A 27,259-nucleotide genomic window follows, 5' to 3' on the forward strand; every position below is an offset into this window, starting at 1 on the left:
CTTGTGTTGTGGTCAGGTCACATGAGTGACTTTGAGGGAAAAGGCAAAGGAAATAATCATCAGGAAAGAGAAACACATGGCGAGCTTGCCAAGTCGTGCAGTAAGGAAAAAACCCTGTGGAACTTTGGCAAAGCAAAAGAAACCCATGCTGAAACTGCGTAAATCCATGGATTCAGTGGGTGGGGGGATGTTTAATGAGGGTAGAAAAGTTTTCCTTTGGCTCTCCAGTGGGGGCGCGTGAAGCATGTTGCCCAGCAGTTGAGAACACTGCACTGAGTTGGTGCTCCTGCAAAGGACCCCGGTTCGATGTCTAGCACCCACATGATGACTCAGAACCACCCCTAACTCCAGTTCCAGGGGATCCGACATCCTCCTCTGAACTCCGAGGACGCTAGCACACAAATGGCATGCATCCTTACATCGAGGCAAAGCTTTGATACACATAAAAAAAAAATCAAATAATTGTAAATTTTTTCTAAAAGAAGAAACACGTTTCCTGCAGAAAGGAGCTGGGACAACTCTCCCGGTCTCACAGATTTGACCAAGCTGCTGCCCTTCCTTTGTTCTAGATTCCTCACCTGTGAAATGGGGATGATAAAAATACCCACATCACCACAGAGCTGTGAGGGGCCAGACAAATGCATCTAAAACTCCATTCTCTGAGCTGTACATAGGCCTGATTCCCTCCCTCATCTTCCTGGACCACTCCCGGCTCTTCAGAACTGGCAGGAGCCGTAGCCAGGTGGGCATGTCCCCGTGGCTCCTCTTTCACAGACGGTTTAGGACCTGACATCATAGAGAGATCTCTGGGGCCTGCTCATTGTGGTTTGTGTTCCAAGTCAACTTTCTCCCGCTGTGAAAAATACATGAAAAATCCATTTATAATATATAATAAATATATATTTGGGCTTATGATTTCAGAGGTTTCAATCCGTGGTCACTTGACTCCTTTGCTCTGGGACTGGGAAAAGGTAGGCGCACGTGATAGAGCAACGTGGCTCATGGGAACCAGGATGGAGGGGAAGCAGAGGGCTCAGAATAAAACCTCCATTAAATCCATGAAGCTATAACCCACAAACTGATTAGCTATCTGCTGGACTTTAGAAAACTATTAAGGTCCAAGCCATAATACTTTGTTCATCGTTCACTTTTTCTTTTGGGCCAGCGCTGTGTCGTGACACATGCCTGTAATTCCATTACCTAGGAGGCCGAGGAGGATGGCAAGTTCAGGGATAAGCAATATCTTTTAAAATTTTGAATTCCTTTAAATATCCATTTTTATCTTCTCTAAGTGGCTGTGTATAAAGGATTGTACTTTCTTCTCCCTCAAGTTTCTTGAGAGTTATTCCAGGTAAGTATGTGGAAACCTCCTTTTATTCCTTAGAAGACTGCTCAGTGCACCTGCATGAGCGCAGATGGACCATGGTGTATTCACCCAGATTGCCATTGATGCTCATTCAAGTGTCGCCAGCCTGCAGTGACAAGGAAACAATGAGTGTGTGCGTGTGTTGTGTGTATGTTGTGTGTGTGTGTGTGTGTGTGTGTGTGTGTGTGTGTGTGTTAATTTTGCCATCCTGTCTTCAGGAGGGATCCTAGAGCACCCCACCGCAACCACCTCACCACCTCACCCCCATAGCTGCTCTTTAAGAATGAGTTGTGGGCTCTCATAAGCAGGCCAAGGTTCTCTAACTTCTTCCAACATTTTTGACCAGGCCTTGCTAGCAGAAGCAGCAGTGGGAAAGTGGCTTCTGCTTTACCCTTGTCCTCAGGTCTTATTCACACCAGAGCATCTTGGTGATGGGGGTGAGTATGGGTCGGGGTAGAGTGGGGGTGTTTAATTCCCGCCAAAACTCTAGCTACCAAGGAACTTGGGGAAAGTAGCTTTTCCTATTTTGCTTTTCTTGCTCTATCCTATGATTGAGGTTGGAATGTCAATCAGGACGTTCAACTCACAGACTTTATACCTTTAGTTTAAGAGAGAAACTTGAGTCTCAGAGGCCCATGTCACTTGCTTAGGGATCCCCAGCTTTTGCCTGGGTCGCTGCCCACACACTTTGTCAGAGGGAATCTTTGAGAGCTGGGCTTGCCTTGGACAAACCCTCAGGAAAGCTCAGCTACTTCACACACTGTGAGTTTTAGTATTTTCATACAAAAGCTCCTTTGTTCGCATTCTCATCATTCAGCTACAATTAGGGACCTAGGCGACTCTGTCCCACTTCCCCAAAATAAAATGGTGAAGCCGGTTCCCCAGTCCTGCAGTGCGACCGTTGAAAGTGACCTCGAGGAAGAGCTAACGAAGTTGAATGAGGTCAGCTGGGACGGGCGCTAATGTCACCTGGCTGGAGTCTTTATTAGTTCACAGGGTTTCTCACTTTCTCTCCAAGGGACATAACGTCTCCTCGGTTGACTTGATCTTTCTAATTCACAGAGTCGAACAAAAGATGCTTCTATCCCACCATCTTGGCCGAGATCTCTGGTGTCCTTACAACAAGAAGAAATTCTTATGTTCAGAAGGAAGGCAATGTAAGAACACAGAGTGAAGACAGCCATCTAGGACCCAGGGACAAACTCCTGGGACACATGCCTTTCTCCCAGGCTGCAAAAGAAACTAATCCTGCGATATTCACATTTCAGCTCTCCATGCCCCGAAACTCTGAGGAACACAATTCTGTTGCTAAAGCTGCCCAGACTCAAGGACTTTGTTCCGGCAGCCCTGGTAGATGCAGAAGCTACAGCCTGGTGGGAAAGGACAGTCACGATCCAGCAGGGAACTGTTAGCCTCTTCCAGGCCCCTCCCCCAGTGTTTCTCTCCCCCACAGGTTTCTCCAGCTGCCTCACCACCTGCTGCTTCTGGGATCTTCTCTTCAGAAAAGGCTTCCTCAGAAAACGCTTTCACAGTTCAGAAGTCTCTAGAGCAGAGGCTTCCATCGTCTTTGGCGCCTCCAGCACCACCAGAAGGGCAATCTGTGTTCCTCGGAGTTTTTGCTTCATTGGACATCCAGCAAGGCGTAGGTCTCCTTCTCTGACCCAGACTCTTGTGATGTAGGTTCTTGCTTTAGACCTATTTCCCCCATTTTCAGAGGAGGCCAGTGTGGCATAACAAATGCTTTTTTAATGTCTGAGATCTGCATTTAAACATATTTTTCTTCTTTGCTGGGTCATCAAATCTTTAAACCCTTCAATATTTTAATGTTTTTTTTTATAGTCCAGCGATGTGCTTGGCTGTTCACTTTATTACCCCATCCATGCTCCCTGGCAAATGAGATGCCTCGGCTAGTGGGCACCAAGGAGCGGTTAACACATGGCGCTGTTCTGAATGGGCCCTCGGCCCCATCCCAAGCTAGACTGTCTAAAACCAGAGGAAGGGAGCCTATTTGCAGACATGCCAAACGAATGACAAACAATTTCACAGTGGCTAGTTTTATGCCACATTTATCTTAAAATTCTGTATGCTTTGGGGGGTTGAGGAGTGCGGGATGTCTTTGTGAAGCCATTCGGGGCAAGTGTGGCTTCTCGTAGTAAATACAGCTTGCTGTAACAGGATGCCTCAGACTGAGCATCTTCCAAACAGGAGAGATGCATTCTTCACAGTTCTGGGGCCTGGGAAGTTTGAGACTGCAGCGTCAGCCAGTTCAGTGTCTAGCGAGGACCTGTTCCTGGGACAGAGCGGGGCAGTTTCTCCCTGTCCTCGTGTTATAGAACAGACTGGGCAGAATGGGGGCCAAGGAGCTCTTTTATAAGGGCGCTGATCCTATTCCTGAGAGCCCCACCCATGACCTACCCACACCCCAGCGGTCTCACCTTACACATCACATTGGAGAGCCAGGATCTCAGCTTCTAAAGGGACAGCCTAAACGTTCCAGCTCTGACACTGTGAGGCACTCAGAAGAGGCTTGCTTGGGACACGGTGGACTCTGTCTTTTGCTTTAGCCCAAATCTATCTTCTGCTCTTCTGGAGTGAGACTCGTCCTCCCAGGCACACTGAGAGCCTGTTGTTGACCCTGGCGGACAGTTCCAGAAGCCAGGCCTAATCAAGTGCAATTTAAACTACATAGGTGGGTGTGCAAGGTGCACATTTTGTTACACCTGCCCCAGAGTTAATAACACAGGAGGCTCCCAACCAAGCCTTAGCTGATAGTATAACTCAGCCACCCAGATCTTGTGTTCCTGTGGTCACGTCTCTCTGCGTCTGTACAGTCTGGTTACATGGTTCATGGATCGGTCACACTATACTTACCAACACTTTATGGTTACTCTGTACATTTCTTTTCAAACATTTTCCATGTCACACTGGCCGCAGCCTCAGACAGCTGGTGTTTACCGTGTCTGTGGACCACCTCTCTCTGAGGCTCACTCTATGGTGTCATTGCCTAACGTGCCCTTCTCAGACTGTGCCCCTGCCGCAGAGAGATACCTGCATGTGTGTGAACAGTTCACAGGCAGGTTTCTGAGCCTGTGCTTCTGTTCTTCTCTTTGGGGCTGTTCCTGAACCCGTTACACACTCTTGCTATCACTGTGGTTTTGTAGTGTTGAGCAAAGCTCCTCTCTACTTTGCATTTTAAAAGGTCATCCAGTTATAGAGTTCCTCACAAAGAGAACCAACCGGCCCATTGACTGGCTTCGTCTTAAGTGTACAGTTGAATCGTTAATGTAGTTAGGTATGTTCAAAGTTACCCAATACACGCCATCTTTTATGAAGACACTCCAGCCAAAGCGTGGAATGTGTGCTGTTAACACAGATCATTGTAGGTGTCCTTATTAGAACTTTAAAAATGTGTATAGATGTTTCGTGTGTTCTTGGTTAATCAACTCCCACGTATCTGGTAATTCATTCCGCTGTTATGAATAGTATCTTCGGAGTAATACTTTCTAGCAGCTACTGTGGGCGGAGGCAGATGCTGCTGAGTTCTGCAGGCTGATCTTGCATCTGACACGCTAGCTGAACCTTAGCAGTCTGTGCTTGCAGTGTTTCTCCACGGCCACGGATGTTTTGTTTTTACACTGTTGTCGGAAGTCTACCCCAGCCCCCAGCCTCTGTGATGCTCAGTGACAGGAACTAGGGGAAGTGTTGACTCACCGAGAAGTGGAAAATCTCTAGGCCTCTGTATGATGGTGTGTGAGTTCCACGTAGCTCTTGGAGACTTACTGTCAGGCCACCAAACACAGGGATGGAGAAAAGGGGGCCTAAAGTCCTATGAATGGGAAGAGATGGAGAAATAAAGAAAGAAGAAAGCCAGAGGAAAGTGAACGGAATAGGGATTGGGGGTACTTGGGCCCAGACAGTGGTCACATGGGACTGGAGAGGCAGCTGGTAATTGATGGTAATAGAGCCTGATGTTCCAGAGGCTGGACCAGTGGTGCCATCCAAAGAGATCCCTGGGACCATCACACCTCTAACGAAAGTCATGGAGGCACCCTGTTACAAGAGAAAGTCGGGCTATGACAGTCACTCCACCTCAGCCCACACTCGCCAGCTGGGACTACGACCTCTAATGAACATCTCCAGATCCAAACTTCCTACACCTCAGAGCCTTGGAAACCAGCGCCACACCCAGGAGCCTTCCAGGATTGACTCGCAAGAGAAGCTGGTTGAGAGCCTTAAGCCAGCTTGGTGAGAAACTACAGCTAGGAAGTAAGCCTGCTTTGGCTGGGAAACCTCCATGTCCCCCATGAAAAACAACAAATGGGGCTACCTCTGTCCTGCATAGTGCTCTGGGAACACTGGAGACTGGAGGTGATTTAGCAGCCCTGATTTGAGAGCCTGATTTCGGTGGCTAGCAGAGTGGCTGAGAAATCGGGAAGTGAGCAGGGGGGTTTTGTTCTCTCTTGTGGCTCCACCCTGGGCCAGATAGAAGTAATAAGTGTGGCTGAACTTCGCTGAATTCAGCCCAATTCCCTGCTTTTGCCCCTTAATTGTTTTCAACTGTTTCTGCACTTGGGCTTCGGAGCTCTGAACCTCTTGGGAGAAGCTGCCTTTTTTATGCAGACAGCGATGCGCAGAGATGCTCAGGCAGGTCTATTCTTGCTGCAGGAAGCAAAAGATGCCTTCGGACCGTACTCGGTGCCAAGGCCTGAGGGTCTCCTGTCGAGCCGGTCCTCACAGTGCCTGTAAGAAACCCTTGAAGAGACCAGACTCCCTTCGAATGTGTAAGAGCCGGGTGTGAGTGGCCCATGGGAAGATGAGAGAGCCACTCAGTTCAGCAAGTCTCCTGAGCTTGTCAAGTGAAGGCTTGACCCAGACTCCCCCAAAGCCTGCGGGTGAGACCCAGCATCGTGTGAGCTGGTTTCCGATTATGACCTGTCTCCACACGCCGAGTCGCTGCGAAAGAACGGCAGTGACTAAGCTTTATAAATAGAACATTGAGAGTAAAAATTACAGGAAATTCCCCGACTCTCTCGTGGAGACTTATTTTAGGTGTGCAGCTCACAGAGAAATCCAGCTCTCTCCTCCGCACAGACAGACAGCGTCTCTGCTCTATCTGAACCTTGCCCCGGGATGGGGGTGGGGAGTCCCGGGGGGGGGGGGGGGGGTCCTGCTCAGGGACGTGCCCAGCACGATTCTGCTTCACCAGTTTTCCCTAGCTCCCAGGAAGAAGGCACATTTGTAATTAGCACTTTGTGGATGGGGAAACTGGAATTCACACCCATGTCTGACTCACTCCAGATCAAGAGATTAATAACAAACTCAGCTCCCTCTGAACATAGAATAATAACCATGCAACCAGACCCTAGGAGATTAAGGGAGGCCTCTGAGTGGGCGCGAGGTGCTCTGGACCTCTGGTTGTCTTCCTCTCCCCCTCCCCTCAGCGGTGACATATTTTCTGGAGAGCCAGTCCCGTTTGGAATTGGTTGCTCATTGAATTCCAGGTTCAGCAGGAGTTGGCTGTAGCAGGGGCTGAAGGAGCTGCAGGTGGCGAGGAATTGCATGCTCTGCCGCTGAAGGGATCGGCTTCTCGTGGGTTTCAGATAGAATATTTGCTCAACAATTCCCAGTGTGCTTTGGAACAAGCCACAGGAGCAGACCTGGCTGAGTCACCGGACCAGGACGTGCAGGCATTGGCCAGAAATGTGGATGCAGGCAGTTTACCAATTCCTTCATAATAATTCCTCTCTGCTAGGCGGAAGACTCTGCTGCTAGGCTGCTGGTGTGGCCGCAGCTTCTGCAAATTTCAAGGAATCCTGGGACACTTGCTCTGTCTTCCGCCACTAGCTGGGGCTGCCCACAGTTTTTGGACCTACAAAAAGGTATCCTCAGCGATCCATGACAGATCTTCCACTATATGTCCTCAAAGCTTCTAAATTCATCAAGTTTGAAACAGAACACCTGCACTGGCTGGGATTCTTGCCTTCTCCCCGTTGCTGTTTGAAAACTTTGGGGTATCCATAAATCTGCAGCTCCTGCTGTCCCAAACCTCCCTGACCCTACTGCCTCTCTCTGCTATGGTCGTGGGTTCTGGGAGGCTCCTAAATCTCCCTGTACCTTCTGAAAGGCACAGCTTGCACCATAACTTGACCCCACCCCTCTTGCCCCTTTCCCTGCCCCTTTCTGGCCCTAGGGTGGGCACATGACCTCAGCTGAGCTCATCAGAGGCCTTCCCTGCGATTTTTTTTTCAAGTACCAACAGGGTTAGGCACTTGTGTCTTCTGTAAATGGCAGCTAGAAGACTAGGAATCCAGAAAAGTTATGCCTAAGTACCCTGCTGTGTGGAAAAATCACTTGCCTTGGAGTGGGAGGCCATGCTAAGGTCAGATGCATGGATCTCATAATGTTATTTTTATACCGTATGACTGACTCAGTTTGCTTTTATTTTTCCTCATGATTAGAATCACAATAAATTATATGTTTATACACCACACACACACAGTCAGTCTCTCATCATAACCCAGGCTGGTCTTGAACTTGGGTTCCCGCTGCCCAAGGAACTCTGTCTTACCTTCTCGAGTACAGGGATTACAGACAGGTGTCCACCTGGTCCTTATCATACTGGGCACTAAAGGAGCCAGTGTTTGCTCCAGAGGAGACACTACTTTCCATCTTCCAAGATTATTTGCTGCACAGACATTCTTAGGTTGAGAGCCCATTACAAAAACACCAAAGGCTTTCTGCTTATAAAATGCCACAGGTGTGAGACCCAGGGAGGACCCGGTCCTAACAAGTATCTGCCCATACCACATGGGGTTCTCCTGCCCTGGCTAGTTTTCCCCAATCCCCAGTCTCTATTTCTTCGATGAATAACCCCATCTCCTCCTCATGGATGAATACAGGCTTTCCGGGTGTAGGTCTGAGTTTGTGTCTTCCCTCAGAGTGAGGGGTGGCTGTGTGACTCATTTCAGAGCACCGGGTTTGAGTGTGTGCAGTTTCAAGGATGAGGGGTGTGTGTGTGTCTGCCATTTCTCCTTGACTCTTCCAGGCTTCCCCTGCCCCTTGTTGCCTTGTCCTATGCTGTAGACAACACCATCGGACATGGTTGTGCTCTATCTATTATTTGTCTTCTCTCACTGGGATGCAGACACCACACACAGTGTGGTCACCATAGATTTGTATTGATTGTCACAATATCGAAGTACTTCAGAACTGGTTTGTGACCTATGTGTCCCCTCTCTTCTGCCTCAGCACTTTCCAGGGGCCAACTGCCTTGTCCGGTTTGGGCTGCTATGACAAACTTCATGGACTGGATGGCTTGACCTCACTTATGGATGCTCACTCCAGGCGTGATATTTTCTCTTCTTCAGAAGAGGAGGGCAAGGATAAGGACCACCCCATCAATGGCCAAGACAGTGCCTACCAGAGCATCGCAGATAGGTACTGCCCTACCTGTGGCCGAGACAGTGCCTACCAAAGCTTCCCATGCTACTGCCCCATTTCTAATGTCTCCCGGAGCTCCCTGGGCTTATTCTATTATACCCTACATCCTCCACCTCTTCTGTGTCCTCCTCTTTGTCTCCCTCCTTCTTCAAGGCTTCCCTGCTGTGCCATCAGGCCAGAAAAGCAGGCTCCTGTTGTTGCTCTTGACCAGAATTGCCAGATCCCACTCTGGGTCCAGCGATTGCTCTTCCTGGTCCCGGCTGCCTTTCTGGTCTGTTTACTAGTTCATACAAGCTGAAGCAGGCAACCCCTCCACAATAATTGTGACCCCCATCCTAGAATGTTCTGGGTATCTGCACAGGGTGAGGGTAGATGTCATCACTTATGAAAGATACAGCGGCTGTCTGGGCTGCGGATATGACCGTTCTGGTTCTGTACAGAGAAACCATGTACACCTAGGTTGGGCTAGAGCATCCCTGGCCACCTGGCCCACCCTGTCAGGGAGTCCAGGCTATGCGTGATGTGCTGTGTGACTGAACACCACCCTGAGGACAGAGGGCAGTCACAAGGAGGAAGTGAGGAGGGACCCTGGACCTCAGAGAGCAGAGAGATGGTGACTGAGGTGGGGCCACAGGATTGCAGAGGCCCAAACCCTATGCAAACAACCCAAACCCTGCGCAAACAACCCAAACCCTGATCTCATCAAGCTTACGAAACACAAAGCCAAAGACCTTGCAAGCCAAGGAGCTGACTTTAGAACATCAACCCCAGGCACGTGCCACCTTCTGAGTCCTTAGTGATAGCACCATCTCATAGGCTTGTGGAGCTCGCCCTGCTCAGAACTTCAAGGAAGACACAAGCCCCCCCCCCCCCCGCCCCCCGCAGTGGTAGTGGGAAACAGAGTATAAACAATGGGCGGGATTAGACAATGCAAGCTTCTGGAGCCATTGTAAAGACTTTGGGTTTAAAACCAGATGTGACAGCATATCCCTGTAGCCCAGCACCCGGAATGTGGAGCTGGGAGAATAAGGAACTCAAAGTCAGTCTGAGCTACATAGGACATTTTAGGCCTGTCTGGGCTACAAGAGATCTTATCTCAAAACAACTAAGACTAGCCAGGTGTAGTGGTGCACCTCTTTAATCCCAGCACTCGGTTCACAGAGGCAGGTAGAACTCTCTGAATTCAATGACAACCTGGTAGTCCACATAGTGAGACCCAGGACGACAGAGGCTGCATAGAGAGACACTGTCTCAATATAAACAAACAAAATTAAAATAATAATGATAATAATATAAAAATCTGTAAGATTTAGCCAGATGTGGTGACAGGCACTTGTAATCCCCAGGACTCACAAGGCAGAGGAAGCAAGATCACAAATTCAAGGCCAGCCTGGTTTACACAGCATAATCCAAGACCAGCCAGGCTACATAGCAAGATCCTGTCAAAATAAAGAAATGCAGAAATGTACAAGTAGTCCTGGCAGGAAGGGGGAGAGGAGGTGTTGGAATGCAAACCTGTGCCTGAGCATGGGTGGGAGGAATGCAGAAATGCAGACCTGTGCATGGGTAGGAGGAATGCAGAAATGCAGACCTGTGCATGGGCGGGAGGAATGCAGACCTGTGCATGGGTGGGAGGAATGCAGAAATGCAGACCTGTGCCTGAGAATGGTGGAAGGAATGCAGAAATGTAGACCTGTGCATGGGTGGGAGGAATGCAGAAATGCAGACCTGTGCCTGAGCATGTATGGGAGGAATGCAGAAATGCAGACCTGTGCCTGAGCATGTATGGGAGGAATGCAGAAATGCAGACCTGTGCATGAGCATGGGTGGGAGGAATGCAGAAATGCAGACCTGTGCATGAGCATGGGTGGGAGGAATGCAGAAATGCAGACCTGTGCATGAGCATGGGTGGGAGGAATGCAGAAATGCAGACCTGTGCATGAGCATGGGTGGGAGGAATGCAGAAATGCAGACCTGTGCCTGAGCATGGATGGGAGGAATGCAGAATTGCAGACCTGTGCCTGAGAATGGTGGGAGGAATGCAGAAATGCAGACCTGTGCATGAGCATGGGTGGGAGGAATGCAGAAATGCAGACCTGTGCATGGGTAGGAAAGCACTTTTTCCACACAGGTTGAAAGAAGTGGGAATTGCAGATTATGGAGCAGGAGCCCACAATGGGAGGCTCCCCCAGGAGCCTCCAAACGAGGAAGTACTGGGAAGGAAGGGAAGATTGGTAAGAGCAGCAAGAGATGAAGCCCAGGCAGTTTCAGCCACACCTACCTCTCCCTTGGGGTTCTGGGAACCTTATTTTGCAAATGCCACTTCTTGGTCACATGACTTTTGTGTCTACCCAGCCACATGGAGTGAACTGAGCTCTGCCATCCTGGCCAGTTGGCCTTCACTTGCCCAGTCTTTTCCAGTGGACTCAGCTGGTCTTCTTACAGGACCAGTTGCCCAGTAAAGCCGATGAGAGGAGAGGGAGCCAATCCTCCTTCCCATCCCCAGCCCCCATCTGGCAGGATGGACGTGTCTGTTAAAAACATATCAAAGAACAGTAGCAAAGGGGCAAGTCCCATGAGTGACCAGGAGGGACAGTGGTCATGTCTGGGAAATAACCCTGATTATCTTGGTTATCTCGAGTGCCTTGTGACTTTCCTGCTTATCCAAATTCCTCCCCCTTCTCATTCTTAGGACTTTCAGGACAAAGGGCTATTTGCCAAGTACCTCACGTGGTCATAGCCAAGCGATAAGAGGAATTCCGCTTGAATTGAAGCATCCCTTACACAGATGTCTTCAGTCTGTCCCTTTTGTGAACTATTTAGTCAGCAAGATGTTTCTAACCAGGTCAGAATCTCAGGGGAGAGGTGAGATGTTGAAGCCAGAAATATTGGGCAGGACACAGGGCGAGTTTGGGGGGTTGGGGGTTCCGAGCCCAGTTGGTGAGGGTAGTGGCTCTTGGCTTCTTGTTGGCTACAACCCATGGCTGTGGGGAAACCGTGCATCATCTGAGAGAGCGAGCATTGTTTCACAGAAGAGGAGCCATGGAACCCATCTGCTCTCTTGATTTGAGACAAGGTTTCTCTGTGTAGTTCTGGCAGTCCTGGAGCTCACGCTGTAGACCAGACTGGCCTTGAAATCACAGAGATCCACCTGCTTCTGCCTCTCCCAGTGCTGGGATTAAAGGCGTGAGACATTATGCCTGGCCCACCCTTAATGACTACCCAAAGCAGTCATACTCATTTGCCCTGGTGGCACCAGGGTGCTGAAGAGGTTACTGCAAAGAAATTATTCAAGTAGTGTCTTCAATTTATTAAGTTAGAGTGCCTCTGATGAGTTTATCTAAATTGTTCTACCATTAATACAAACTCGGAAGTCAAGTATCAGGGTGAAAACCTGATTGGCCACAGAAGCAGAGGAGAAACAACCAATGACCTCCCCTCTCTCTCCTTCCCAGATCCAAAAGGGCTACAAATCTTCCTAAGTCTCTCCCTACGATTTCCTGTATCTCTCTATATTGTATCCTGAGTCCTCCAAAACCTTTATGGCTGATTCTGGTCAGCTAGATGCTAACTCCACCTCCTGATTCAAGGCTAACCTTATTGACAGATCTCAGAGTAGGATCAAAATATCCCATGACAATCTTCAAAGAAGAGAAGGCAAGTTTCTTGCCTTTATGTCTGCTCCTTAATATTGTTGAGATATTCTTGTCGTTCGCTAGTGGTTTTGATTAGTGCTGTCTGGCTCCAAATCTGTGCTAAACTTAGCTCCAGGCAGGTGTTTAACTTAGACCAAACAGTGAGGCACAGCAGGACTTTTATGTCAGTGCCTACAGGAAGTAAAGAACACCAAGAAAAAACAAGATGGGGAAATGCTGAGTTAATAAAAGGGAGATGGAGGTGCGGCTCAGCAGTAATTGACTGTCTGCCTGGCGGGCCTGAGGGTCTGGCCTCAGTCCCCAGTATCAGACAGGAGGGGAGTAGATGAGCTTCTTTAGAACCTTAGATATGAAAGAATGCAATGGGAGTCTGCAAGAAGGCAGGGGAGGGTGAGCTGGCTTCCCGCTCTGCAACACTCTGCATTGTTCATCCTTACATTTGACAGGTTATCACAACTGCGTTTCTGCGCATCTCTTCTGCCCCAGGACGGACTGTGGATAAGTCCAAGGAACTCTCTCTAATGGGAACTGCTTTAGCAATGGTCCCTACATGTGAGGAATGTGAAGAGAATCAGACGTGCGGATGTGAAAAGGGGCTTCTTAGCTCTTGAAAGAAGACACAGGACAAATGCTTTGTCCTGTCTTTGGACAGTGTCACGTGACGCCATGAACCCTGAGCTGCTGCAGCCCTATTAGAATCACGAGAAGACCACAGAAAAATCTCAGGAACGCTGACCTTGACCTCTGGTGTAAAGCTGCTGCAGCACCTCTTTGGCTTTGGACCTTCTTGGTATAAGCTGCTACTATCTACGACTTCAGTTTACAGCATCCTGCAACTGTCAGTACCAAAACAAAACAGATGACAGCAACAACAACAACCCCAGCTCTCACCTCAAAGGGACTAGAACATAGTTTGTTCTGGAGTCAAATGTGAGTTCAGGCTGCCCCAAATACCATGTTCCAACTTGGTGACAGTTTCGTCACATTTTTACAGTACCAGAACAGAGAAAATTGCAAAGCAGGATGCTTCTCTCATACACTGGCGGAAAACATCTGGCAGATGGGGGCTACAGCAAGGCAGGGATGCCTCTGTTAGAGGCTTCGGATGCTATGTAATGGCATACTTGGCCTTTTGCTTGGAGTCTGTTAGTACATTCTAAACAGATTTACCCAATAGTCACGAGGACGTTAGGTCACACACAGAGCTGGGCAATAAAAGGTTACTTAGGAGGCTAAGATATCCCAAGATCCTTTGGCTCCCAAATGTGCCATGCCATTTCCCTACAACTATAGTAATTTATTCAGCCGGTCAGACTGGTAGAATGTCTAACACGCATGTGGCTTTTTAGGAGGAACTTTAACACGTAACAATCATAGGAGACCTGGTTTGTTTTGACAGTCTCCAGTTCACTGTACCATATAGATCGTCAGACAGGGGCTCAGTGAAGAACAGGAAAGATCTTCAGAAGGAGGGAGGGGACAAGAGAATGAACACCAGAAGTTCCAGACCCTATGTGAGGTTCTAAAAGTCACAGAAGCTTCTGCGTCCTATTTGAATTCTGCACAAAGAGCCCACTAAAGAGCTAGATACTTAGGAGGGGGCTGTAGCTCAGTGTCAGAGAGCTTGCCTAGGATGTATGACGAGGCTCTCGATCCCACCCTCAGCATAGCTAAAACTGTCTTATGCCAATACTCTAGGTGACACACGGTGAGATAGTTGTATTAATGCAATCAGGGGAGGGGAGTTCAATTTCGATCTCATTGATGCTCAAGGGTTGGAACCATTCCCAAAGGGAAATAGTTTTTGATTCCATCATCCCTGTCTGTGGAACGCTCACCTCCACACAGCAGGAAAGAGTTTTGTGCCATAGATATTTTAGGTGAGCTCTCTAACCCCAGGGCCCACAGTCCCTAAAGTAAGCTGTGATTCAACTGAGACATGTCAGGAGAGCCAATATCCCTCTCTGCGTGCTCATGGGTCCACATGGACTCCACATGGCTTTCACGGGATGCTCTTCAGTGGGAGCTTCCTCATGGACCAGATGCCTGGCTGCCTAGACGGGCACTCTCTAGTCTAGACACTTGTGTAGATGCCAAGAGGATTGGGTTCGCATAGACAGCTCTGACTGAAAGTCAGACCAGCAGCTGCCAGGCAGCTGGCATAGAACTAGCCACTAACTTTCTCTCTCCCCCTCTCCTCTCTCTCTCCCACTGAGGCGTTTTATTTGTATATATGGTTAGTATGTATTGTATCCTAGAAAAGGAATCCCCTGGACTGTTTTGTTTTGCCTCCTCTTGACCCACGGTATTAGCAGAGGCCATCAATACACAGAAGGCTCTCTGATGGAATGAGAATAATCAGCTTTTATTCTAGATCTTGGAGTTGCAAATCCAGTCTGGGATGATCACTCCACACTTGTATAATCCGCCTGTGAGGAAAAAGTCAACAGTGAATTCAACTACTCCATGCTTAACTGTCACAGCTAGAAAATGGATGGTAACTTTGGAGCATGGCTGAGTAAAAACTTGGCATTCGCTCTTTGCTGCATTGTTGGTGCTCTCGAGAGCATGTACAGGGCACACATACCATTATTTATGGCAGCAATGAAAGGTAGGGGAAATATTTGAGATGATGAATAACAGCAAGAGGAAGTCTCTCTCTCTCTCTCTCTCTCTCTCTCTCTCTCTCTCTCTCTGTGTGTGTGTGTGTGTGTGTGTGTGTGTGTGTGTGTGTATGTGTGTGTGTGTGTGTGTGCGCGCGCACCAGACACGGTTTTGGTTCAGTAGAAACACCCACTGTAGGTGTGAGGTGAATCAGGCAAGCATTGTTCCTTTCTTTATAGATCAAGAACTTACGGTTCAAAGAGATGCCTGGCCATCTAGGGTGGCACCCCTAGTGTGGTAGAGCTGGTGGAAGGGCTGAGACCAACGTGTAAACCTCACCCTAAGATGGCAGTGGGGCAGGTGTTACACAGAGGCCTGGAACTTTCCATCCAGGACTGTGAGGCATATGGGTCCTGTCCTTGGAAGATCCAGTTTCAAAGCAGGCAGAAAGGATCTCAAGAAGGCTATGTATGTATGAGTGGGGTACCATGGGGACTCGGACCACAGGAGCCCAGCCTGGGCAGCTCAACCAACGGTAATGCAGGTGAAGCCGTGGAAGGATGGTGTTGGGGACACCGCGATGCTGGCTCTAGAGACAGGCAGGACACAAGTTAGCTTTGTTCTGTTTAGTAGTAAAGTGTAGCTCTGATGAGGTCACCAGGGCAGGTAACTGGCCTTTCAAGATGCTGGCTGGCCTGGAGGTATAAAAATTCAGTTTTCCGGCCAACATATCCAGAAGAGAGCTAATACTTGCTGTTGGCAGTGGAGTCGGGGATCTGAGACGTTCTCTCAGGTTCCAGGTCAGCGAGCCCTAGACTAACTTGAGTGTAGCAAACAGCAGGCAGAGGCCAGTGTCTACCACAAAGTTGTTCCTGTGAGGGGCTGGACCTCTGCAGTTAGTTTCATGGGGACGGTCCAGAAGGGCAAACTGGCCTGCATCAAATCTTTCTAAAGCCTATGAACCAATGCACTTCATTGCCATTTTTTTTTCATATTACAAAAGTAAAACACGTTTAACGTAAAAGCTTTGTTTTCAAATCCCCAAGGCAAAAGGGCCTTCCACTCTTTTTTCTTTCTCTCTTTCCCTTTTCTCGAGACAAGGCTTCTCTGTGTAGCCCTGGCTGTCCTGGAACTCACTCTGCAGACCAGGCTGGACTCAATCTCACAGAGATCCACCTGCCTCTGTCTTCAGAGTGTTGGGATTAAGAGTGCACCACCACTGCCTGGCGGGTCTTTCAGTCTTGACTCCCTCTGCCTACATACCAAAGATCATGAAGAAGAGATGGAGTCTTAACACACTGCTACATCCTCACTCTTACTAACTCGACCACAGTCTCTCTGGGCGATTGCGTTTCTTGCTCTGACTCTCCAGTCAGATGGAACTGAGAGCAAAGGAGGTGATAGAACCAAACAATGGACTCCTTCAAGGTTGGCGGCCTAGTATTCAAACTGAAAGGTAGTCATTCATCAAACCGCAGCCTGGGTTTTAGTCAGGTCCTTCTTGATTTCAAGCGGCTGAAACCCAGCAGAGGCTAGCTGAGACCAAGCAGGAAATGTGTTAGTTTATGCGGAGTGGAGGTGGAAGGAGGGAGGGAGGGAGGGAGGGAGGGAGGGAGGGAGGAAGGGAGGGATGAAGGAAAAAAGGAAGGAAGGAAGGAAGGAAGGAAGGAAGGAAGGAAGGAGACAGTCAACAAAGGCCATTGGGCCATCCCAATAGCAGGACTGAATGATGCTGATGCTGGCAGGATTCTGCTCTGACACCTCACCTCTCCTCTTACTTATAGGTACCAGCTCTACCTCAGGGAGGCTTCCCTAGCTGGTGTCAGGGACTCTAAACTTGCTTCTCTGCCGACTTTGCTGCTCCAGCTGTCAGCTCCATTCTTGCAGCAAAATTCTGAGCTTTGGCTCTCACTGGTTATGCTACCACACCCTTCCGCGAACCAACAATAACCCAGGGGATGCAATACTCTTATTAGTCAGGACAGACCAAATGCCTGCCCTGGATTGGTAGAGTTGTGCCGACCCTATTTAAACCATGTTTAGGGAGGTGGCTCTTCAGATTAAAATTGTGCAGTTATCAGAAGGAAGATCACAAGACTAGCAGGACTCACGCAAACAGGACGTAGTCATGACACAAAGTCAGGCTGTGATGTAGATATAAAGTTTGTACAGTCACTCACAGCCCAGATGCTCCATTGCTTTGAAATGCTGAATTATTTTTCTGTCCTCTCTTACTTTAGCCAGGCGGTGGCTGCAGCTGAACTCACGCTGAAAGACGCTGTCTTTATGTCAGTGATTGACTTGAATTCTCCAGCTCCCTGTGTCGCTGGTTCCCTCATGGCGTGGCATCTGGTTCAGGAATAGGGCAGAACCTAGACTCTCGCAGTTTCTTGAGGCTTGGAGTAGGGAACCTGTGGGTCTCTTATAAAGGGTCTGCTGGCCAAGCAGCTTCTTCTACCAGAGTCAAGGGGAATGGACAGAGGAGCTTTGCCTCCTGGGCATTTCAGGGCTGGAAGCTGCTTTCACGCCCTGGAATACTGTCTTTGAGTGTGAAGTGTTTGTGTGAAATTTCTCACTTAATTCTCACCATGGCTCTTGAGACTACTTTACAAATAAGGGACCAGGCTCAGAGGAAGCCGAGACTCAGAGCAGGCAAGTGACTTGTTCAGAGACACACAGCACTCCTGCTACAGAGTCTGCGTTTTGTTCTCCACTGCTCTCTGTCGTGTTCCACACACTTGAGAGAAGAGATCTTCAAGGGGCTGGGCTCTTGAGAAGTTGGTGACAGCAAGCCATTCTCAGTTAGCACTGACGTGAATCTGGAATATGCCCATGGCACTTGGATTGTACCCGACACCCTGCACACAAGGGTCCCTTTCTATGGTTTTGGCTGTTGAGGTCAGATACAATCCAAACACTGTTCGTGGACAATGCCAAAACTGCACTTTCCTGATAGGCATTTAGTAGCCATCTGAGTTATGGGCTGTCACAGCAAGATCAGCAGATTGCTTTATTTTACTATTAGTTAATCTATTAGAGCACCTGATTTATAAATCAAACACACCGTAAGTATCTTCGCATAGATGTGTGTGTATGCACTCGAGTGTGTGTGTGTGTTGGCTTTGAGACAACCTGTGAGCCAGGCTAGCCTTGAACTCTGTAGCCAGGGTTGACCTTGAATTTCTGATCCTCCTGTCTCTTTGAGTGTGGAACTGCAGGCATTGAACTGCTGCTCGCGGTTCTATGCCAGGGCTGGGACTTAAAGTCAAGGTTGTGTGTGTGTGTGCGTGTGTCTAGTCCCAAGCTCTGAATACAAGGTCACTGATCAGTCCTAGCATAAAAAATAGTTTCATATGGGGACAGAGGACGGGGTGGATACCAGGGAATAGAACTAGAAGGCAAAAATAGCATCCTAGTGTTGACTTGGCACACTGACTTATACCGAAACTCCCAGTGTCTTGTCCGCAGCACATGTACTGTCTCAGCATAGCCTCTCTTCCCCAGCACACAGCGAAGCCAGCAAGAGCAAGCTTCTTAGAAACTGTAAGGGAAGCCGACAGAACTCTGCAAAATCTACTCCTGCCTGTCTTCACGTGAACGCAGGTTGCTGGATGCTGGCTCATGTCTGAGCTGCGGTTTTCTCCTTATGTTGAAACTTAGTTACTTGAAAATAATGCTTTTGAATGGCCTCTTGTTCACATCTCTACTGGACTCCAAGTCGTGGCCTGACAATTAGCTAAGACTGGCCACTTGCAAAGCAAGGTTTCCAGGGAGGTCAGAAAAAAAAAATCTTCCAAAACTATACTTGTCCAAGGGCCTCTGACTCTGAGAGCCCATGGGTTGGCATGAGATCAGCAGAGAAATCACAACCCAAACAAGCAGATTTCCCAAGCTGCTGATAGCATCGGCATTCCTAAAGACCGTGCGTGCGTGCGTGCGTGCGGTGTGTGTGTGTGTGTGTGTTCTTAAGAATAGACAGGTGCATTGACCCTTGCCGTCCCAGCCTCCACTGCCTCCCCAGAGGTGGCCTTGGGCTCTGGACCTCCTGACTGAGTGACTCACACCGACTCTAGCACTTGTAACCTAGAAAAAGAAACAGGAAGTGGCTTAGAGAGGCAGAGAACAGCCCGGGGAAGGGGCCTGGTGGCACTGGCCTCGGATGACATGGTAAACACAGGCAGCAGTGTGATGTGGCCTCTCTCTTCCCTGCCATTACCGGGACGCCTTTGCTGGGGCTTGACCACCTCTGTGAAGCCCACAGGTGGTGAATGAAGTGGGTGTAGTGTATGATCATGTCATTAGGGGTCACTGCTACCGAGTCAGTGACCTCTTTCCATGTGCGGTCCTGTGGAATGGTAGGCCCTTCTCTGCAGTGGCCTTGGGTCCTTAAATTTTATCAGGCCTTGTGGACAGAAGTCCTCAACTTGATGAGAAGGTAATTGCCTGTAATCCCGGTGCTTGGGAGGTAGAGACGGGAGGATAGAGTCTCAAGTCATCTTTGACTATGTAATGAATTCCAGGCCAGCCTGGATTACACAAGATCCTGTTTCAACAAACAAATAAACAGAGCGAAAGTCTTTGAGTACTCTACTACTTCTTCCGGAAAGAACAAGCAGGTATTTTGGGAGAGTGTGATGTGCCGGGGGGGTGGGGGGGGGGATGGGGGGGTGGGGGGGTGTCTGAAGGTCAGAGAAGGGTTTCCTCCACACGCTGAGAAACAAAAGTCCCGTCACCCTAGGTCCCCAGAGAAGTGCCCCAGTGGTGTGGTTAGCACTGTCCTTGGTGTGGTCCTGGGGGAGAAGAGAGCAGAGGGCGGGCCTCACAGCACTGAGCCAGGCATCCACTCCTGGTTCCTCCAGGACTGACAGCTGAGTTACTAGAGACTAAGCCATCTTCACTCCTACCTCAGAGCCTCCAGCTAGTGTTCCCAGCTCCCCAGCCTCTCACTGCTACCTTCCCACAGGCCTGCCTCACAGAAGACAGCCCCTGTTGTGGCAGGGTAGTGCCAGGACACTGTGGAGGTCCTTCCCACACAGGGTCAGCACAACCATCTGCAGTGGTCTCTGTAGCCCAGCGTCTCCAAGTACCAACTCAGGGGAGAAAAGGCAGTTGCACAGACTGCTTCTTGGCCCACTCTGCAGCCCTCTAGGACCCAGGCTCCCCAGGTGGGCCTAAAGCACCTGCCTGTCTCGGCTGCTCCACAGAATACAGGCCCACCTTTTCTGCCTCCTATGACTTCTGGAAATGAACCCGGAAGTAGGGGGAACCACTAGCCTGGAGAAGTCATTTGAGGCCTCACACATTAGAGGCCTCTCTTTCAGGGGGGGATTAGAAGGAGGCCAGCCTGAGATTTTCAACCTGCCTCTCTCTTCCTTCTGCAATGGCTTGCCACCATTACAAACATTGCCTCAGACTTTCCACGAGCAAAAGGGTTCCTGGCGTCCTTCAGTACCAGGCTGTGAAGGTCACTTCCTGTCAGAGACCGGGCAGAACTGGAATCCATTGGCATCTCCTCAGAGAGAATGCTGACTCTAAGGTAATCAGGAAAAAGGGCAAAAATGACCTTTACCCCATGGTCCTCTCCAGGTCCCACCTAGCTCCTGATGAGTCAAGTAGATTTTGTGGGGCAGGGGAGAACAAACAAACTCCATGATTTGGCCAGAGAGATTAAGGGCTGTTCTTTTCAGAGGTCAGTTCCCAGCACCCACATGGCTGATGGCTGTTCACAGTTGTCTGTATCCCCAGTTCCAGGGGGTCTGATGCCCTCTTTAGACATCCACAGGCATCTGCACGCACACACACACACACACACACACACACACACACGCGCGCGCGCGCGCGCGCGCGCACGCTCCTAACTTTATAAAACGTGATTTATTTGAAAAGACAACCCTGATTTACAGTCCTGACCACTCCTCCTTAGTGTAAATACTCCCGCGTTCCCAGCGTTTGAACAACTGACTCACAGACGAACACTGAACTAATAGCTTCTCGTAAACCGGGAAGGGAAAACTTGGGCACAGCCTTCCCAGTCTGTCAACGTGCCCAGCCTGAGCCTCACTTTCAGTTTCTCAGTCAGCAGTGATTGGCCTTTGCCCAGATTGCTGGGACTCAGTGGTACCACCGAGTGGTGCACGCTGCGGGGGGGGGGGGGGGGGGGGGGGGGTAATTGCCAAGGGACCGAATGCAGGGGGTGGTTTGTTGTTTTGTTTGTTTGTTTGTTTCTGTCTGCTGACGTGGAGCTCAACTTTGCCGGCTCCTCTTCTCAGGCCTGGGGAGGTTGGGGCATTCCCCATCTCCTGAAGCCTTTGATGCTCATGGGGCTATCTGAGGACACTCTCTCTTGAGCCAGGGCTATCTGAGGACACTCTCTCGCGCATTCCTTCCAGAGGCAGTGCTTTCTGAGGGTACCTCCCTTGCTTCCTCTTCAAGAGGCTGTGATCAGTAGCTGGAGCCACTAAGTCTCCCCCAGTCCAATTGGAAGGGTTTAAAATGGTGTCTGAGAACCACACAGATTGTGGGCCCTGACGTTCAATTTGGCTGGGTGCTGAGACGGACCCTTTCCTTTCCTCTTCTTTTCTTTTCGGCAGGGTCTCCTGTAGCACAGGTTGCCCTCAAGTTCTTTATATGTCCTTAAACCTCAAAACCTCCTCCCCCCACTTTCCACGTGCTGGGATTACAGGCCTTCATCGCCACACCCTGTTTTATGTGGTGCTGAGAAACTGAACCTTGTATACAGTAGGCAGGTTTCCTATACCCGAGTTACATCTTGAGCCCCTGAAGTGGACTTTTTTCTTTTAAAAACTGACTTTAGGAAAATTCTGCTTCTAACACCTAAAGCATCAGTTCACAAACTGTGGGTCCCAACTCCTTTGGGGTCATACAACCCTTTCACAGAGGTTGCCTAAGACCATGGGAAAACACAGATGTTTGCATTAAGATTCATAACAGTAGCAAAATTACAACTATGAAGTAGCCACAAAAATAATTTTATGGTGGGGCTCACCACAACATGAGGAACTGTATTACAGGGTCCCAGCACTCGGAAGGTGGAGAAGCACTGAACAACTCATGCTGATTATTTCCTGATCTCTAGGGTGGTTTGTGAGCAAGACAGGGCGGGGTTGGCTGTTCCTGTGAAGCTGAGTGTGACCCAATTTATCCACAGTGTTGACAGCTCTCTGATTTTTCCTTTCCCTTTGGGGCCTGAGGATGATGTAGGGCCCAGAAGAGGGCTGGAACCCACTTTTCCTTCCCCCACAGGGCAGTGAGTTGTTCTTTCAGATCTGAAATCACAGGGCATTTTCTGGTTTGTCACCCTCCTGGGCGTGCCCCTGGCTGGAGCCGGTTTTATAGACTGAATGGTACCCTGGGCACGGGAGTCCTCCTCAGGGGCCTGCCTGACAGCCCAGCCCATACTCTCCTCTGTCCTGGGTTTCCCAGGTCCCCACAGGTGTGCGGCCTGGGAGGAGCCGGCCTTGTCCGGTCAGTTCTGGGGAAGTTAGCTCAAGAGAAGAGTCTCCTCCGTGTACGTCCTTGAAACCGTCCTCCTCATGGTACCCTAGTCCCTCAAGGTCGGGCACTAAACAATCCTGAGGACCTAATAGGAACCACCAAGGGACACGAGCCATCTTAGGGCTTGCAGATTGGTTTTCAGGTAAGGGGTCCTTACGCAATGAATGGGGTCACAAGGCCCAAACTTCATTGATGAGAGAGCAATAGAGGAAGACACCTGACATCAACCTCCGGTGCATGTACACACACACACACAATAGAGGAAGACACCTGACATCAACCTCCGGTGCGCAGACAGAAATACACATGAACGTACACTCACACTATGTACACACATACACATACACTGGAGGCCCATATTTCTGTATGGTGTGGCAGCCAGGCGACAACGCCATAGGCCCCATCCGAGGAAGTCTCGTAGTTCTGCAGACAAGCTGTCTCTGCCTAACAAAGGTCAGGATGTCTGGTGCTCCTTCCTTTGTAATTTGGAGGCTATCTTATAGAGATGCCAATTCAGGCCTACGTGACAGCTAGCATACTTCAGCAGACAGGTAGATGCAGCCGTGACAAAAGGCCATTCACCTGGTTACCTAGGAGACAGCCTAATGTATTTTCCCACTCAATTTATGTGATGATATATAAGCTGTTTGGAGAATAAATGGGGGAGATGGTTAGGAGAAAGAACCCGGAGATGCCCTTCCATGATGATGGAGTAAGTTGCGTCTGATTATTCCTTGCGTCTCCGTTTCAGTCCAGTTAGGGAAAATAGTTATCTGTGTTGGAGCAACACGGGCTCTAACAATACACACACATACACAGACAGACAGACAGACAGACACACACACACACACATACACAGACAGACAGACAAACACACATACACAGACAGACAGACAGACACACACACACAGACAGACAGCACACACACACACACACATGCACACACCCCTCCACTTCCCCCAGCCCTTTCTTTGTCTATGCTCAGAAGCTTCTGCCCCAGGAGTGATCCCTCAGCCCAAAGCGTCCCCTGAGCTCCCACAGTGGTTCCCCTGACGAAAGTTCCTTTCTCAGAGAGGCACACTCAAGGTAAGATGAGGCCCCACATTCTCCTGCTTCCCCCAAATCAGGCTCATGTCTGAAATCCTGGTGATTGCATGTGGTCTCCTTTGGAGACAGGGTCTTCAGAGAGGTAATCAAGTTAGAATGTGTCATTACAGTCAGTGACTCACACCCTGATAGAACGGGGGAAATTTGGTGGCAGACACAGGGGACAACACCCATCTGTGACAATGGGGGCAAAGGTCAACTGGTCCATCCACAGCCAGGGAATGTTAAAGACAGCGAGCAGCCACCAACAGTGAAGGGGAACAGCATGGAGTCAATGTCCCTACAAGTCTTCAGAAAGACTCAGGGAGTCCCCTGACTGGCCTCGACCTTGGCCTCCTAGCCTCTGGAAGTGTGCACCACACATCTTGAAATGCCCCGAATGGAGCAAACCGACTCAGGGTCCCTCCAAGGGACAGAGGAAGGGTCTCCAGAGGCTTCCTCAGCTTCATTCTGAGGTCTGGAGGAACGCCAAGCAGCTCCCACTTCCTCCAGACAGAAAGTCAAAGAGGGCGTGGTTTACTTCAAGGCCTCTCAGGGAGGTGTCTCCCTGGGAATAGAGTGTCTCACTCTAGACAGCTGTAAACACCAGAAATCACAGAATAACCGTGCTTGCTGTATGCCAGAGACTTCTCAGAGCTTTGTGTTCCAGTCCTTCGGCAAGTATACCACATGGGGAAACTGAGGCAGAAGGAGGTTCACTAGCTTGCACGTGTGCTGATAGTACCCCCAGCTCCTTTTGTCTGCCAGTTTGTGCGCCACGCCACCTTCTGTGTCTGTCACAGGAGGCTGCCCCAAATGAGCAACTTCCAGACGTAGTACCAACTTCACAGGAAGAGACCCCTAACCTCGTCCCAGCCCATTCCTGGGACCCCATCCACAGTAGACCAGGAGTCTTCTGTTAGTTCTCTTCTTAGAAATCCCAGAATCCTCTCTCCAAACAGAGAAAGACCAAATCTTTCTCCAGTGACCTTTTCTACCCACTCCTGAAAGTCACATAAGACAAGGGTCTTTCCCCAGAAGCAGGGTGACGTTGATCAGCAAGGTCTGTCTGTGACTGATCCATTTATCTGTTTCATCTTGCTTTCCTTTCCTGGCCGAAACTGCCGTCTAGTTGGATAGGCAGAAAGGCCTGACCACAGCCTTTCTCTGTGGAATGATTCCTTTATGTGCATGAGAACATACATGAACATTTGTTGGGACTGAGGATATATATATACTCAGTTGGTATGGTGCTTGCCTAGCATGCAGGAGGCCCTGGGTTCAATGCCCAGGACAGTATAAATTAGATGCATGATTCACCCCTATAACCCCAGCAATCAGGAGAGAAAAGCAGGAAGATTAGAAGTTCAATATCATCCTTGGCTATATATGCATTTGATACTAGTCTGGGCTATATGAGACTCTGTTTGTTTGTTTGTATGTTACATCCCCTGCCTGAGTCCCCCTCCACCCCACTGACTTTGCTTACCTCTTGAGGAATTGGAAGGCAAGAGGTGGAAGAAGGAACTCACAGAACAAAATCAGGCCACAGGGCCAAGCCAGTTTCACAAACAGTCTAAGACAAAGCTGCCCTGAGGCAAGGTTGCAGGGGCAGAAGTGAAGACAGTGGCTCCAGGCCTTGGCCACCTCTTTTTTTACTGGTAGTATTTCCTTTTTACCATTCTTCTCCTGTCTTACCCAGGGTTACCCAGGGCTAAGCTATCTCTCAGAGGCTGACTCTGAGGCTTGGGAATTTACTCCAAGGGACCCAACTATGAGGTTGGTGTCTATAGCAATTCCTAAGGTCCACCCTGCTCTGTGATCCTCCCATGATGATCGGGAAGCCCGGAAGTGTGGACTAAATGGGCACAGAGACTGTTTCCTGGGAAAGGAAGTTGGTTGTGGCTTCATTTTTATTTATGTCAAAATAGTGTTCTCAGTTGATTTCAGTCTTAGCTACAAAGAAGATGATGAGCCAAATGGATTTGGTATTTATTGGTGGTCAGCTTCTGGAAGCTTGCTTACCGAGGCCTCCACTGTGCCTGGGGTATGAAGATTATACTCTTAAGCCTTGCTGTCTGGGGGATGAGAGTCTAACCTGGAGGCCAGTCTAATTTCATCGGGAGCCAGAGACACTGACGTTTCTCTAAACCCGTCCTAAGGCTTTGCTCAGGTTTTGTTGACAGGCCAAATGTCTCAAGAAAATGGGAGTTGATGGTGGCCATCCATATGGCCAGTCCTACAACCAAGACAGCCCTGGCTTGCAAGGTCTCTCCATCTCCCTCCTGGAAGGCCACAGCCACCCTCATGGTTGTTCTGTCTCCTCCACATCTGTTCTCAGCTTCACTCTCAAACTCGATTCCTCTGTTTCCGTTCTCTCCCAATCCCATCTTCATGTGATTGCCACCTGGCAGGGCTCTGACTACATCGAGGTATCCTCTCAGTTCTAACAGTCTCCCCAAGGTTATTCCTGCTTAACTGATGGTTGTCACCCCTAGGAGGGGCTCTGTTTAGCCCAGCTTCTAGCCTCTGTGAACCTTTCTTTTGGTTAACATGAGGTCATTTGTCCAACCTGGTAGTCCAGTCAGGTGGAGACAGTAGTGGATAGATGATGGATCATGGTTCCCCTAAAAGGCTATGGGCAAGCAGATACCTAAAACAGCTTTAGTAGGGGGTCACTGGTGATGGCCAGAGGTCGTAGAAGATGGCAATCACTCTGAGCTGGAAAAAGTGGGTTTCATGGGGCGGTGAGATGGCCAAGGGTTCCACCCCTGTCACTGGGGTCATAGGAGAGACAAGGACATGCAGGAATGGGTACCACGACAGGCTGTCTCAGTGTTTACAGGTTTTTGTTTCTCTTCCCCATGGAAACAGCTATATCCCCATCCCGATACCATCAGATTGGGGCGTCTGGAGCCTTGAGACATGAAGTATGACATATGTCGATTGTCGGCGATGCTTTGTCCGTCATTCCATCATACACCGTGTGGTCTTTTCACTGTCGTCAGGATAATACTGCCCAAAACAGGAACTGTTCCTTCAGCTTGGGGGTCCAGGATGAGAGCATCCAGGAACACAGCCAGTGCGTAAGGGAAACAGATAATAAATAATAAACACATATGCTGAGCCACGAGGCTGGGGTTATTTGTTGTTATGGGTTACTTGGTTATTTGTTACTACGGCAAAACCTAGCCTAGCCTAACTGGTATAAAGGTCAAGTTGTGGTTTCAGACTCTCAGATAAGGGAAGGGAAGAACGAAGGTGATGTGGAGAATGGAGGAGACATAGAGACCGGAATCCAAATATAGCAGAAGACACAGAGGCAAGAGAGGCTCCGGGAAGGGTTAGCTTTCAAGCGTCCATTTTATGTCCTGGGTTTCAGGAACAGGTCGTACATGATTTTGCTTGGGTTATTACCGAAAACAGTACGGACCAGGGGGCCTAAGCAGCAGACGTGTATTTTGCCGACAGTTTTGGAGGGGAGGCAGCAAAGAGCGAGGTGCCAGAGGAGCGCATTTGTTTTGCATCCTGTCCTCTGTCCCAATTGCATACAGCCATGTGAGATCTCAGTCTGACCTGTCTGCTCTTCCAG

General features: G+C 49.4%; 1 long non-coding RNA gene across 1 annotated transcript; it reads left to right on the top strand.

Annotated features, from left to right (window-relative positions):
- Positions 1-19,285: 19,285 nt before the first annotated feature.
- LOC121452107 lies at positions 19,286-26,743 on the top strand. Its single transcript, XR_005974813.1, has 3 exons — positions 19,286-19,682; positions 20,479-20,602; positions 26,542-26,743. It is a non-coding gene; the product is annotated as an uncharacterized LOC121452107 (long non-coding RNA).
- The last annotated feature ends 516 nt before the right edge of the window (positions 26,744-27,259 follow it).

Source organism: Microtus oregoni, unplaced genomic scaffold (assembly GCF_018167655.1).
Source record: "Microtus oregoni isolate MIOR12 unplaced genomic scaffold, Mior012 000009F_ref0000495, whole genome shotgun sequence".
Lineage (NCBI taxonomy): Eukaryota > Metazoa > Chordata > Mammalia > Rodentia > Cricetidae > Microtus > Microtus oregoni.